This window comes from Ictalurus punctatus, chromosome 25 (genome assembly GCF_001660625.3).
Source record: "Ictalurus punctatus breed USDA103 chromosome 25, Coco_2.0, whole genome shotgun sequence".
Classification (NCBI taxonomy): domain Eukaryota; kingdom Metazoa; phylum Chordata; class Actinopteri; order Siluriformes; family Ictaluridae; genus Ictalurus; species Ictalurus punctatus.
The window spans coordinates 4,496,836-4,510,000 of NC_030440.2; the positions used below are offsets into that span (position 1 = coordinate 4,496,836).

The 13,165-nt window shown below is 41.3% G+C and overlaps 1 protein-coding gene across 2 annotated transcripts in view; it reads left to right on the forward strand.

The window, feature by feature from the left end:
• Positions 1 to 15: 15 nt before the first annotated feature.
• extl3 (exostosin-like glycosyltransferase 3) overlaps positions 16 to 13,165 on the forward strand; it is a 31,716-nt gene continuing 18,566 nt past the window's right edge. Inside the window, exon 1 of one of the 2 annotated variants that reach the window (XM_017455680.3) lies at positions 16 to 211. The gene's annotated coding sequence lies outside the window, so the exon portion shown is untranslated. Of the gene's footprint in view, positions 212 to 1,675; positions 3,103 to 13,165 lie in introns of those variants that run through there. The other variant, XM_053675538.1, reaches the window with a different exon arrangement.

Consider the following 13,165-nt stretch of genomic DNA (forward strand, 5'->3'; position numbering starts at 1 on the left):
GGGCGGGACGTTTCGGAGTACGGGTGGGCAAAATACAACGCAGGGCTGATTTTGGCGTTTGCCGTGGAAGCTTTCCGAGGCAGACTGAACGGGCTGAAAAACAAGCGGATGCGTGTGCACGGATTTTTCGGGATCAGTAGCACAAGCGGCTGTTCTTCACCGACCTGCCCGGGTGTGATGAGGTGTTTCCGCATGCAGAGCTTCAGACCGGGTAAGAAACCGAGCTCACATTTCTCCCACTGCTACGCGAGCTAACTGATTAGCATAAAGCTAACTGCAGTACTTGCGTTGATGGGGATAGTTCTGCATTGTTATAAATGATATGCATGTTATTTATATTTATATACTCATGTATGCAGAGATATTAGTATTTGGCTGCGTATTTAATTCTCATTCTACATTCCTCAGTAAGTAATAAACAGTAAATAGTGACTGTAGTTAGTGTTTACTATTATAGTGACTGTTCATGCATTAAATATATGGGTTAGTGAGAGTGTGTGTGTGGGGGGGGAGAGAGTGTGTGTGTGAGTGAGTGTATACATGTGTATAATCGTTTTAATGGTTTGACTTCACATGTGCAATCACTGGTATTATCTCTTCCAGTAAGATCATCATCATGTCCTGTCCAGTTTGTCCAGTACAGCTCCAGCACCTACTAAAACCTGTCTGTAATTTGCTGACTGTGCTGGACTCTGGACACGATGACCCCCTGCAACGTGTATATTTAAATCTGTCTGGACTTAAATGACTACTACAGGTCTCACATCAGCACAGACATTGCTGAGTGTCAGTATACGAGTCATAAACATGGGTCTTCAGACCTGTATTTAGCGCTCTTCGGCTTCAGTTGTGCCCAAAAGTTTACATCCCCCCGGCTCTTTATGTATCGTGTTGCATTCTTGAGCATCGGTGAACGTTTGCACCTCTTGTAGTACAAGTCTCTCAGTCGTTCTCAGTGTGAAAAGATGGATCTGAACATCATATTGAGACTGCTGTAAAATATGTAGGAGATGCTGGAAAAGTAAAGAATGTGCAGGACCTGGAGGATTTTTCTGAAGAACAGTGGGCAGTTTAACTGCTCAGGACAAACAAGGGACTCATGAACAATTCTCACAGAACATAAACACAGTTGTCGATCATCCAGGTAACGACACACAGGATTAAAAATCAATGGTGTGAACTTTTGAACGGGGTAATTTTTCTAAATTCAGCTATCATCTTGTCTTGTGGACTATATGTAAACATCTGTTATGTGAAATAATAGATTATTCAGGGCAGAACTAAATAAACAACAACATGGGATTTTTATGATCCTCTTATTTATTTAACAGTATTCAAATTTAGCAGATTCTGTAAGGGGTATGCAAACTTTTGGGCATGACTGAATATTATGATCTGATCACTTGTGTCACTTAGTCATCCGGTTGCGTGAGTAGTGCGAATAACCAGAGGGAAGGAGCTTGAGTAAGACTGGGAAAGACTGTAATGATGAAACTGTTTGAGAATTGGGATTATTTATAAGATTTAACGTTCTATATACGCGCGCACACACACACACACACACACACACACACACACACATGCGTGTGCGTATATCGTGTGTAAGCAGTGCTGTGCATAAACCTGTGCAGATACAGCTGAAGTTCATTACCTAACGTTCACATCAAACATCAGAATGGGGGAAAGTGTGACTTCAGAGATTTGAACCGTGACGTGGACGTTTGTGCCGGTCAGACTGTCTGAGTTTCCATCTCCTGAAGAACTCCTGCACAGAATGGTGCAAAAAACAAAAAAGCATAATTAGTTTTAAGTCCATATTGCCCATCCCTACTACACATGCGCTTTTCCTTTCCCGCTGTTATTTCCCCGGATTCGAGATGCTGCCGTCGCTCCTTTTTACAGACTGAGCACAGGCGTATATCTCCTTTCAGTGGATTCTCCGAACAAGGTGTTTACATGCAACGAATTTCCGATTAAAACAGGCAGAATATAGTCTTAAAGTGCACCTTGTACGCTTTTTCATATATTACCTTTCATGTAGCGTGTTATAGAGCTGTTTGTGAATGTAAAAAGTCGGCAATGTTTAAAAAATCAAAGTACACGACAAATGGAGTTGTTGTCTCCCAATAGAAGGAATCGATTCTGAACAGCTGAATCGAGTCGTTAGTGATTCCAGACTTTACTTCCTGTACTAACCTACGTAGGTTCGTAACAAAAAGCCCCGCCTCTGGTCTTCATCGGCTGCTCGCTGACAGACGGTGCTATAACTCGTTACGGTAGTGGGCGTTCCCTTTTTGAAACACGCTGACAGCGGTAGACCAATCACAACAGACTGGGACATCTGACCAGTCAGAGCAGAGTATGCTCTCTGGAAGGAGGAGTTTAGAACGAATCCTTTAGAACGGATCATTGAACAAGTCGTTTGTGACACGTGGGGAGGGGTTAATGCTGCAGTTTTTTTTTTAATCTTGGATGCATGTAAATCTATTGTATGAGAGCTTTAAAACAAAATTAGGCACGTTTCAAAACCATAATAGGTGCGCTTTGATCTGTACAGTTGAATCCGGACAGTTGAAGATTCACCAGGTCTTCAACTTTCCAGTCTCAGTAATCTCGCATGAATACAATCTGGACGTATGCGGTGCGCATTCGGACAGCTCTTCCGCGCCAGTCCCGTTGTTATGTGCATTGCTTCCGTATTGCAGAATCTTGGCGGAAGCAGTAGGTCTGACAATTCAGACGCATTACTACTTTTTGCCTACTGTAGAGGAAGGTAGTAGGGATGTTCAGATGCAGCCATAATGTCCTGGAGCATCGGTGAAACAAGTTAGTTCCTGTTTTTATTTAAGATGTATAGTCAGTTTCTTTTCTTTTAACCATGAAACCTGTTATGTTATCCCCCATCCCCCCGTCTCAGCTCATGACTCACCTGACATTAGTAATCGCATGTTCCAGTGTGCAGCGATTACACATGGACTGTGTGTTCAGTGCTGAGAGGATGAAGCAGGCTGCTTTTCAATTTGTTCGAGCAACACGAATCATAAGAGTCATGTGTTTTTCAGATACAGCGTCGGTTCAGTGTGTCTCACTGGCGTCTACATGGTAAATGAACCAACTTTAAATATTCTGTAGCATTTTAAAAATAACTGTAGCTTAGTAAGTCCTATTATCTATAATAGGTGGACTGTGTTATCGTGATATGTGCGTTATTGGTCTTTATACCACAGCGCAGTTGAATGCTCGAATCTGGTTGGTCAGAAGGTGTGTATTATTTTCCTATAACAGTGCAGGTAGATCCAGCTGTAACCTGAACCACAGCTTTATATTAATGCGCTTAATAATAATAATAATAATATGATGTTATTGTTTCTATAGTGACGGCTCACACACAGAGACTTGTATATAATAATGAACAGATATTAAAATTACGTTGTTTAACAAAAGTAAAAGAAAGCATAATTGTTGTGGCATTTTTGTGTTAGGAGACATTTATTTAACATTTACCGAAGCGGTCTCTTGCTGTGTAACAGTCACGGTGCTGTGTGAAGTTTAACAGCACAGGAAAGTGTTCAGGACGGAGCCGTTTACACTTTTCTGGCTTCTCAGTAAAATGATGAGCTGTGGGGTTTTGTGTGTTAGGAAATGTTTATGGTAGTTATAACGGAAGTGAGAACAGGAACTAACTTGTAGTGCTGGGTAAAAAATATCGATTTTCTGATTGTAATCGATCTTCAATTTAACGAAACGGTATGGCATCGGGAAATCCCCGAATCCGTTCTCAACACTTTACCCGAGAGGAAGTGAATATCATGTTATTTGTCTCTCGTCCTGAACACGTCTCCACCTTTCATGTTTTGAATTTTGAAAACGGTTTCATTTCTTAAACGTTTCAAGTTGTTAATGAATTTCACTGTTGCACATTTACAATGTTTTAATTTACAGTGTTTGTTACTCAAAGTAAAAGTAAAAAGTAATTAAACATAATTGTGTGGGCTTAATTGTTAAAGTAAATGTGTATTTCAGTAATATAGCTAAGTAGGAGGGTTTCAGTCACCAGCATTAATATTAAAACATGGATTCCATGTCTGCAAAACTAACATTGTAAATGAAATATTCGATATTGAATCGAATTGAAACCATATGAATAAGAATCGAATCAAATCGCTAAATTGGTCGCAATACCCAGCCCTACTAACCCGTCTCTCGAACGTTCCACAACACTAAATCTAACTATAAACCATTGAAACTTGTGAAGTTCCGTACATTAATAAATGAAACGTTATCGTCGGCAAGTCGCTGTGGTGTGGAATAACACCCTCCAGACCACGCTGTTATGTCAATAACTATGTAAATGACATGTTTTCCTCCTCACCCAGCCAGCGTACACTGCAGCGCCGGTTGCTGCCTAACGTTGAGTCTTATGTTTAAGAAGATTCATCAGGTTAGTTGTATTGTAGAAAGATGCTGTAGTTCCTCCTTTAGATATTTCCTCACAGCACAGTTTGCAGTCTGCTTTGCTTTGGTTGCCGTCGTTAATGGTGAAATACGTCCAGATCGCCGTCACGTCACGCCGTCTGTTCGTCAGCGTTACAGCGTACACTAGGTCTTATAGCGTGGAGTCGGATGCTGGTATTCCTTGCTCTGAGTGAATGAACACCGAATCGAGCGGATGTCAGTGTCAGTGTGTCTGTGTGTATTGTAGTTGTATTGTGTTACATATTCCAATATTTCACTTGTAGGATAAACGGGACATATGTTTAGTCGCGTGTCAGTTGCAATACATTTAAACCATTTCCTAAACGTGACAGGTTAGATTGTGTTTCTGTCGTTTGGCAGGTGAAGAGTTACGTAGCATTTTATCTCCGTACGAAGCAGAACACTGACGATGAGAAACGTCTCCTGAAGGCAGCTGTATGCACGGATAAGGGTGTACGAGAAAAATGACGGTCCTTGTGGTCTTGGCAGGCGCTAAGCAACGATGGCGTGTGTGTGTGTGTGTGTGTGCGTGTGTGTGTGTGTGTGTGTGTGTGTTGCCTCTTGGCCAGAACTCCAGTTTGAATTAGACTATTGAGCAACAGAAATTCCCCTTTTCATCTAAAGAAGACAGAATTCACAACTACTTCAGCCTCTTTCTTTCTTTTCATTAACCCCCCCCCCCCCCCCCCCCCACCCCCTTTCCCCTCCCTTCCCTTCTAGCTTCTTGAGAAACTTGCTCATCATGTGTGTGAGCTTTAAAGTAAAAGCTGTTACTTTCAGTGTGGCTATTAAGACTGCATGATTCCTCATTCTCCAGATTTCTCTTTTTGTTTATTCACGTTGTTGTTGTTTTCATGGAGCAGCATTTTACCCAAACTTAGAATCTCACCTCAAGGCTGCGGTCATACAGCTACACAAGCAGTGCTGTTCACGTACACAGTTGTGTACCTTGTTTTGTACAGCCGGAGGAATAAAAAGCTCTCCACTCGAGATCAGTCCTCTCCAGCACAGGAACACTGTGACTGACCGCTTCCTTTAATTGTGCAGAGCAAGGTATATGGTGAAGGTGGAAGGCGCGGAGGAGGTTATGATGCTGTGTGTTGGAGGGCGATCGGTTTTGCCGATAAATCGGCACGATCGGTTATCGGGAGAAAATACACACCGTTAGTGTTTCCCGGTTATGTCCATTGCAAGAGCAGTTGAGAAGAGTCCGCTGTCATTATACAGGACTCTAGAGGAGAAATAAAACAATCACTGACCAATTTTGTTGTGTTATTTGAAGTGGGTTTTTTTTGTTGTTGTTGTTTTTTATTAATTTTGGATGTTTTCTATTTTAATTTGTTATTTAGAATGTTACTGTTTTGGTTCAGTTTGGATGTATATCCTTTATTTACTTTAATATTTGCGAATAGTAAGGCTGCGCCGATTGATCGGTCGGCGATCGTTATCTGCTGATAATTGCTTTAAATAGTTTGATCGGCGGTCTCTATAAAGACTGACCTACAAGAGCAGATCAGGTTACTCAAAACTCGTGAGACAATTTAGTTACGCGCTAAGAGAGAGTGGGACAGTTCAGCATCTCCGGCTCCACTCACTCGGATGTCGGTAACCGAGAAGTTTCAAAGACCGCAACCTTACAGTGTAAAGAAATATCAGATAAAATACTGGAATTCATATGATCCTTGATCACCAGCCGCTGTCTATTGGAGTGCACGTAACCCTTTAACCCTCGGTCGGATCGGGGACACCTCACCCGGGGGTAAGCAGCTATGATTTTAATCATCTCTTGTGCAGGAAATTCTTTGCCCGCTTTTAAACACTGTTTAAATTGAGTAGCAGTTCTCGGCTAAGCAGCTGGCCCTGATTAGCGCTGTAGGAGGCTAGCTAGCCTATATGTTTTGCATTGCGGGCACATGGTGGCTCAGTGGCTCCCGCCTTGTGCCCCATGCTCCCTGGGATAGGCTCCAGGTTCCCCGTGACCCTGTATTATAAGCGGTATAGAAGATGGATGGATGTTTTGCATTGCCAAAAATCATTTGTTTTGAAAGGGGAAACTGAGTTTTTAGTTTTCTACACGCACAAAAACAAGTCCAGCGTTGTGCGTCTGGGCGCATCTGTTTTGACTTATCGTCAGTTCTCAGATACTTGTTGGATGCCTTTAATGTCATTGTATGTGTGTTTGGGGGTTTATCTGTTAGCTGGCTACAGAGGAGGGAGGGGAACAAAGGTATACTAGGTGCCTATGATGTCCAGGAATGTAATATTTCCCGATAACCAAGCACAGGCTGCTATAGTTGAAGTTAATATGTTGCACATGTTTCTTGCCAATAGATAAACGGTTGTCAATTCATGATACTTTCTCATCTCTTCATTTGAATACTTAATATACATTGCTGTTGTTTTAAATATAGTTTAATAAATAATTAGGGCTGCAACTAACGATTTTCATAATCGAGTAGTTGGCCGATTTAATTTTTTCGATTAATCGGACGGGGCGGGGCAAACTTATTTTGTTTATTTTAAATAAAATCCACAAACTGAGTGTTATATATATATATATATATATATATATATATATATATATATATATATATATATATATATATATATATATATATATATATATATATATATATATATATATATATATATATATAAACTTCATACTAAAACTTTACACAACTGTTTGTACAAAACAGAAAATTACTCAATACACACACACACCAGAATATATATTATTAATTTAGGACTGTAGTTTAATTCGGTGCTTTTTGTGCATCCATAAAAAATAATGTATAAATACTATAAAAATAAATGTGTGTGTGTATATATATGTATTATTTTATAGTGTTTATGCATTATGTTTATGGATGCACAAAAAGCACTGAATTAAACTACAGTCCTAAATGAATAATAAAAACTCCCTTTCACTGCACCTTGTGGCTTCTGTTACTCGCTGACTTTAGGAATATTATTTTACTTGTGTTTACTTTTGACCATAGTGTTTTAATTAGACATTACAGATCTTACTCTCACTACACTCTGTGTAGACGCGCTGATACCACGCTTGATCAGCAACGCGGCCTCGTTACTAACACATCACTTCCGTTATAATAAACGACAGAATTTACACTGCAAGCGCGCAAATACAGCATATAAATGACAAGAAACTTAAATTAATCTAAACCTTTTAAGCAGCTTGCACCAGTTTCCCCTGCCCCTTACACACAGTGGAGCATTTTGGATATAAACATAACTTTGTGCTCGTGCATCAGTTTGATTTCCACGGTGTTTAAAATGCCCCCCTACCTTAGAGGACTTGGAGGTTGCACACTTTCTTCCTCAGTTCGTGACGATTTCGCCTCTGTCTGTTGGAGACTGAGGTCATGTTGGGAATAAAATGTAACGCTGACAAAGTAAACTGAAGAAAGTTGTTGTCGTTGACTCGGTGTCTGCTAATGCTAGCGTGCGTATCATGTCATGTGCCGTTGTGGCTTATACTTCCGGTTAGTAAAAAAACCCGCTAGTGTTCTATTTGAGATGATATTACCTTTCTAAAATCCACACACTAGACGGTAGAGTATATAGTGCATAGTGTAAGTGTACAGTACTTCATTTGGGACACAACTTTAGTATTTACTCTCCGAAGCGTGTTTTCGGAACAGAAGTAACGTAATGAATAAATCTCCCCCGTGCCGCGCGCAGACCAACTAATCCATAATGAGATTCGTTGACGACGATTTTCATAATCGATTATTATCCATTTCATCGATTAGTTGTTGCAGCTCTATAAATAATGCTACATGACGAATAGAAGGCTTTAAAGAGACCCTGTGATTGGTATCGGACGATACAGCTTCCAGCCATCGGGGATCGGTGATCAGCCCCAAAAATCCTGATCGGAGCACCCCCTAACGAATAGTTAATATATCGATTGATATTTATATGTTTATTTTATTTAAAACAGCAGCGTACATTTTCATGGTACAGTCAGTACTGTTTATTTTTGTAATAAAGTTAATATCGGTTATCGGTGTGGGTAAAATCCCCCATCGGTCGACCTCTGCTGTGTATCTTTAGAAGATGATGGAGACTGGGGCAGCTGAGTTAGCGTAGGTAGAAACATCAGGTTATTATACCAATCAGCACCAAGTATATTTCTCTAGCTGTATTTATGAGAGAAGTTGGTGACAAGAAGCACCATCTGTCTCTTTTATGGAAAGCACCATCATGTTGTTCACACGCTGCCCCCTCTGTTTATGTTGGTGTTTTATCATCTGCACGTGTTAACTTTTTTTGGACATGAACAGTCACGTAGCAGGATGCTCACGACAGCTGGCTTCATAGTTAAGGGCAAGTATATCCCCGGCCTTAAATATAAACACAACCAGACTTCTTAAATAGTGATCTTCCATCTAGTACCAAATAACAATATGTCCGGCTTTCCTGAATTGCAGCTTTCCAGACAAGCAGTTTTACTGGTTTACGTCCCGCTGTGTGAGTGAATGAATGAACAGAACTTAGCGTTTACTTCTTTACATTGATCAGCACAAAGGAAACCTAATCAGCAGGATTGCACCCTGGATACACTTCAGCGTTTCCCTCACGCCAACAGCATCTGAGATTAAACAAAAACACAGACTTTTAAACACGACCCTAGCTAGCTTGCTAACATGAGCAACGTTAAAGCAACCAGGAAGTAACCTGTATCAGCAGTTTACGCAGCCTCCCGCATCAAACGCAGATCTAGTGGAGGTGTTTTTGAAGAGAAGTATTGCAAAATATCACTGCTTGTGATGTAAAACTGAATCTCATCACATGTATAGCTAGAAGTTTTACATCCTCAGACATTTTTCTTTTTCAAATAAAGCTAGTTTTAATGAGTGCTGCATTAAAATTAAAATGCAGCTGCCTCTTCAGTTCTCTGCTGCCTGCACTCAGTGAAGCGTAATCTGCATGTCCCCTCTTCATTTTCTGCAGCTCTGTGTGTGTGTGTGTGTGTGTGTGTGTGTGTGTGTGTGTGTGTGTGTGTGTGTGTGTGTGTGTGTGTGCGTGCTGTTCCTCCACATCAGCATTCACATTCCCTCCTTTCCACTTGGGGAAACTAATCAGTCCTCTGCCATGGTTCATCTATTTGAAAAGGGCCTGGATTTGGGCAGCTCTATGAAGATAGCACATGCTGGATATGGGTCATTTCCATGTGCTGCTCTGGGGTGTGTGTGAGAGAGAATTCTGCATTGCTTGGGACGATCTGTAATTAGACGCCAGCAAACGTGATTAAAAATAAAATGAGTGTTACAAACAGTGATCCAAAAGCGTTGTTTCCGATGCTGTCCTGCAGCGCGTGTCACCGGTGTCCTCTATCGTTATTAGACCTGTGTCCTCAGTTTTCGTCAGATCCGTGTCTGTTATAGTCATCTGGTCTGCGTTCCCCATCATCGTCCGATCTGCGTCCACCCCCCTCCCCAAAGCATTCAATGTTGTGTCCAATCTGTGTTCTACATTATCAGGTGATACGACGGGTCGGTGCCCTCCATCGTTGTCCGATCTCATCCACATTATTCCATCTGCGTCCTCCGTCTTCATCCAGTCTGTGCTGCTGATCTGTCCTCAATCATCGTCCGTTCTGCATCCCCCCATTGACGTCCGATGTGTCCCCATCGTCATCTGATCTATGAATCACATTTGATCCTCTGAAATGTGTCGCCATCCGATTTGCACCCACCCCCCATGTTCGTCCTATTTACATCCCCATCATCATCCATTCTGTGCTCCCTAGTGTCCCGTCTGCCTTTGACGTATTGTTTTTGTTTTTTCCCCCCAGGATTAGTATTTGTAACTATCTATCTATCTATTTATTTATTTATTTATTTATTTATATTTTCAAGTCTAAGGCACGATTTAAAAATTAAAAAAAAATAAAAAATTTATACTCAATGTGTCCTGGATTTTACTTTCAGTTTTTTACATTATTTTCCCAGTGTGCCAGTGTATTGGTACCTTTTCCCAGCAACTGAGGGGTTGGTGAACTAGATCATTTTTTTATGTCATGATTTTGCAGATCATGCTGATGCTGTAGATGCTGTAGAAGATTGACCTCATTGCAGAGTGTAGCACTTTACCAGACTTCACACACCTGATTCCGCCTGTAGTACATGCATTCATAATGTGTAAAATTGGGCTTTGTTTCAGCGAGGGTAATGCATGTGATGTGTTTGCATAGCTCATCTAGTCAAGGCCTGGCTAAATGTTAAGGCTTGTTTGACTGGCGCAGATTCTGAATTGTCACCAGGGAATTTCCTGTGATCAGGAGGAATCCTCCACACCTTCTGGCAAATCTATTTGAATAAATCATGTTTTATTTATAATGCCTCTGGAGCTTGCAGATCCTCTGGCGTTCTTCTGAACCTTTTACACTTATGTTTAAACCCGTCGGCTTTTTAGGCTCTCACCGCCTTTAACGCGAATATGCAGCGTTGGACAGTTACCACATCCATCATCGTTGGCTCGCTTTCAACGTTGTCCGTGTCACATAAACGTATGTTAATTAGGCACTGAAATCCTTCATCTTATTCAAAAGATTGTTTAATCCAAAATAACTCATTACTCGAAGCAGAACTAAACAAAACTATAATTGTGCACACTAAATGGAAAAAAGAAAAATAGTTGTTTTTTTTTAAGCATGTGTGATTTGAGCAGGAAGATTTATTTTGGGTAAAGTTCGAAAGCTAACTTTTCCCGGGTACATTTAAGCCAAATGCAAATTGTGAAGTAAAATGAAAATTCTGGAAACAGTTGCTCACCACCTTAATAATTCCTTTAGAAATGGAAGTGCTTTGGATGCGGAGAACACGCACGATCCTGATAAACTGTTGTAAGAGTTAATACTTCTCTTTACTTGGTATGGCCTTATTTTCATAGCGTTTCCAAACAGCCACAGGGCTACAGAACAGAATTTTAGCCATTTTCAGTTGAAATGATGATAATCCTTTGCACTAAACAATAATCTACCAGTTTTGCAAACAGAATAATGACCTCTAAAAAGATCCTCTCGCCTCCCAAAAACATGCCGGGAGGTAGATAGGCTAGTCTAAATTGCTCCTTGGTGTGAATGAGTGTGTGATGTTTCGTCGTTTGCATCGTGCCATGAAATGGACTGGCATCCCATCCAGGGTGTATTTCCACCTCACTTCCAGTAGAAGACTTCGGATCCATTGTGAAAAAGGACCAGGATAAAGCTGTTACTGAAGTTGAAAAATGTTCGTCCCATGATTATATATAACTGTCTCAGAACTGGAAAACAGACAGCAGCTACCTGTACACATGCCTACATTCTCTGTAATACAGGGAACTAAACGGGAGGTTTCTCCTGCGCTCTAATTCTGCTCAAAACATACTTAACACCCTCTAACACAGCATGTCTTCTGAACAGGGCAAATCTTCCAGAAATTAACTTCCTAAATGGCCTCTTGGTCCCTTGGCATTTCTTCAAAGCGCTTCTCTTGTAAAACGTCCAAAAATACCAGTCCTCCATCTGGTATGTGCACCATTTCAGGAAACCGCTCACAGATAAAGAATCCGACAATAGCTCATTTTGTATCTTTGTTACACACCATTAGGGTTGCACTCAAGTCAGCCACCCGCCCAGCTCTCATCTCTTTCTAAAGCTCTAAATGCCACTGAGGTAGAGAAATGTATTTCCAAATGAAACGGATAGTCCTGTTAAGCGCCATCTGTGGCGAGTCATTTCCAGTGTAAAGGCCAGGAAGACTGAGCAGATGGATGTGTGCTCGACAGAAAGCCTCTCTGAGAAAGCCTGCTGGGGCTCTTTGACCTCAGGATGGGGAGAGAGATGCAGAGGGCGGGACAGAAACATGGCTAGATACAGAGCATGAAAGGGGTATGAGCACTTCATTGCTGAGCACTTCATTGCTAAAAAAATAAATAAATAAAGTAATCAGAACTAAAGTTTTTGATAGCTTTTAAGGGAGACTTGAGCTGGCCCTAGCTCACTCCTGCCCCAATTGTGTGGTGCGTGTTGGTAGCACAATAGTGTTAAATCTGCAAGATGTGTGTAAATTGAGTATTGTGGAATCTGCTTTGCATGTCGTCACTCTTTGGGCCTACTGCTGAAGAGGCTCTTGAAAGGATGTAGCTTGCAGCTTTTGGAATCACAAAGTCAGCATGACCGGACTGACTTTTCACCTTTAGGTCAGTTCATGGTTTCTTGTTTCAGCACCGACAAGGAAAAGACGTTAGGTAGGTGCCACACCTTCAGACCCCTGATAGGTGTCTGACTGGCAGGGACCCCAGACAGTGCCCCTCCCAACCACTAAAAAGTCCCACAAAGCACATCCCTGAAGGGTAGGAACTGACTGCAAGACACTTCACAGCATAAATCGGTGCTCGTCAGACAGCGACTATGTCCTAGGGATCGAAACCTCTCGCGTTCTCATTTTTTCAGGGGCCTTGTCTATTTTGGACACCAAGAGAGTTATTGCGCTGTCCCAAAATTTTGTTCTCTCTTGGACAGAGGATTGGTGGAACATTTATACCATGCATTTTAAAAGAAGGGGCTCTGTTCCACTTTTTTGGTCAATTTCAAGATTTGAGAGGGTTGAACCAGTTCTTAAAGTCCTTCCCTTAATTGAATGCTAAGGCTCGGATGTAGATGTCCATGCAACCACTG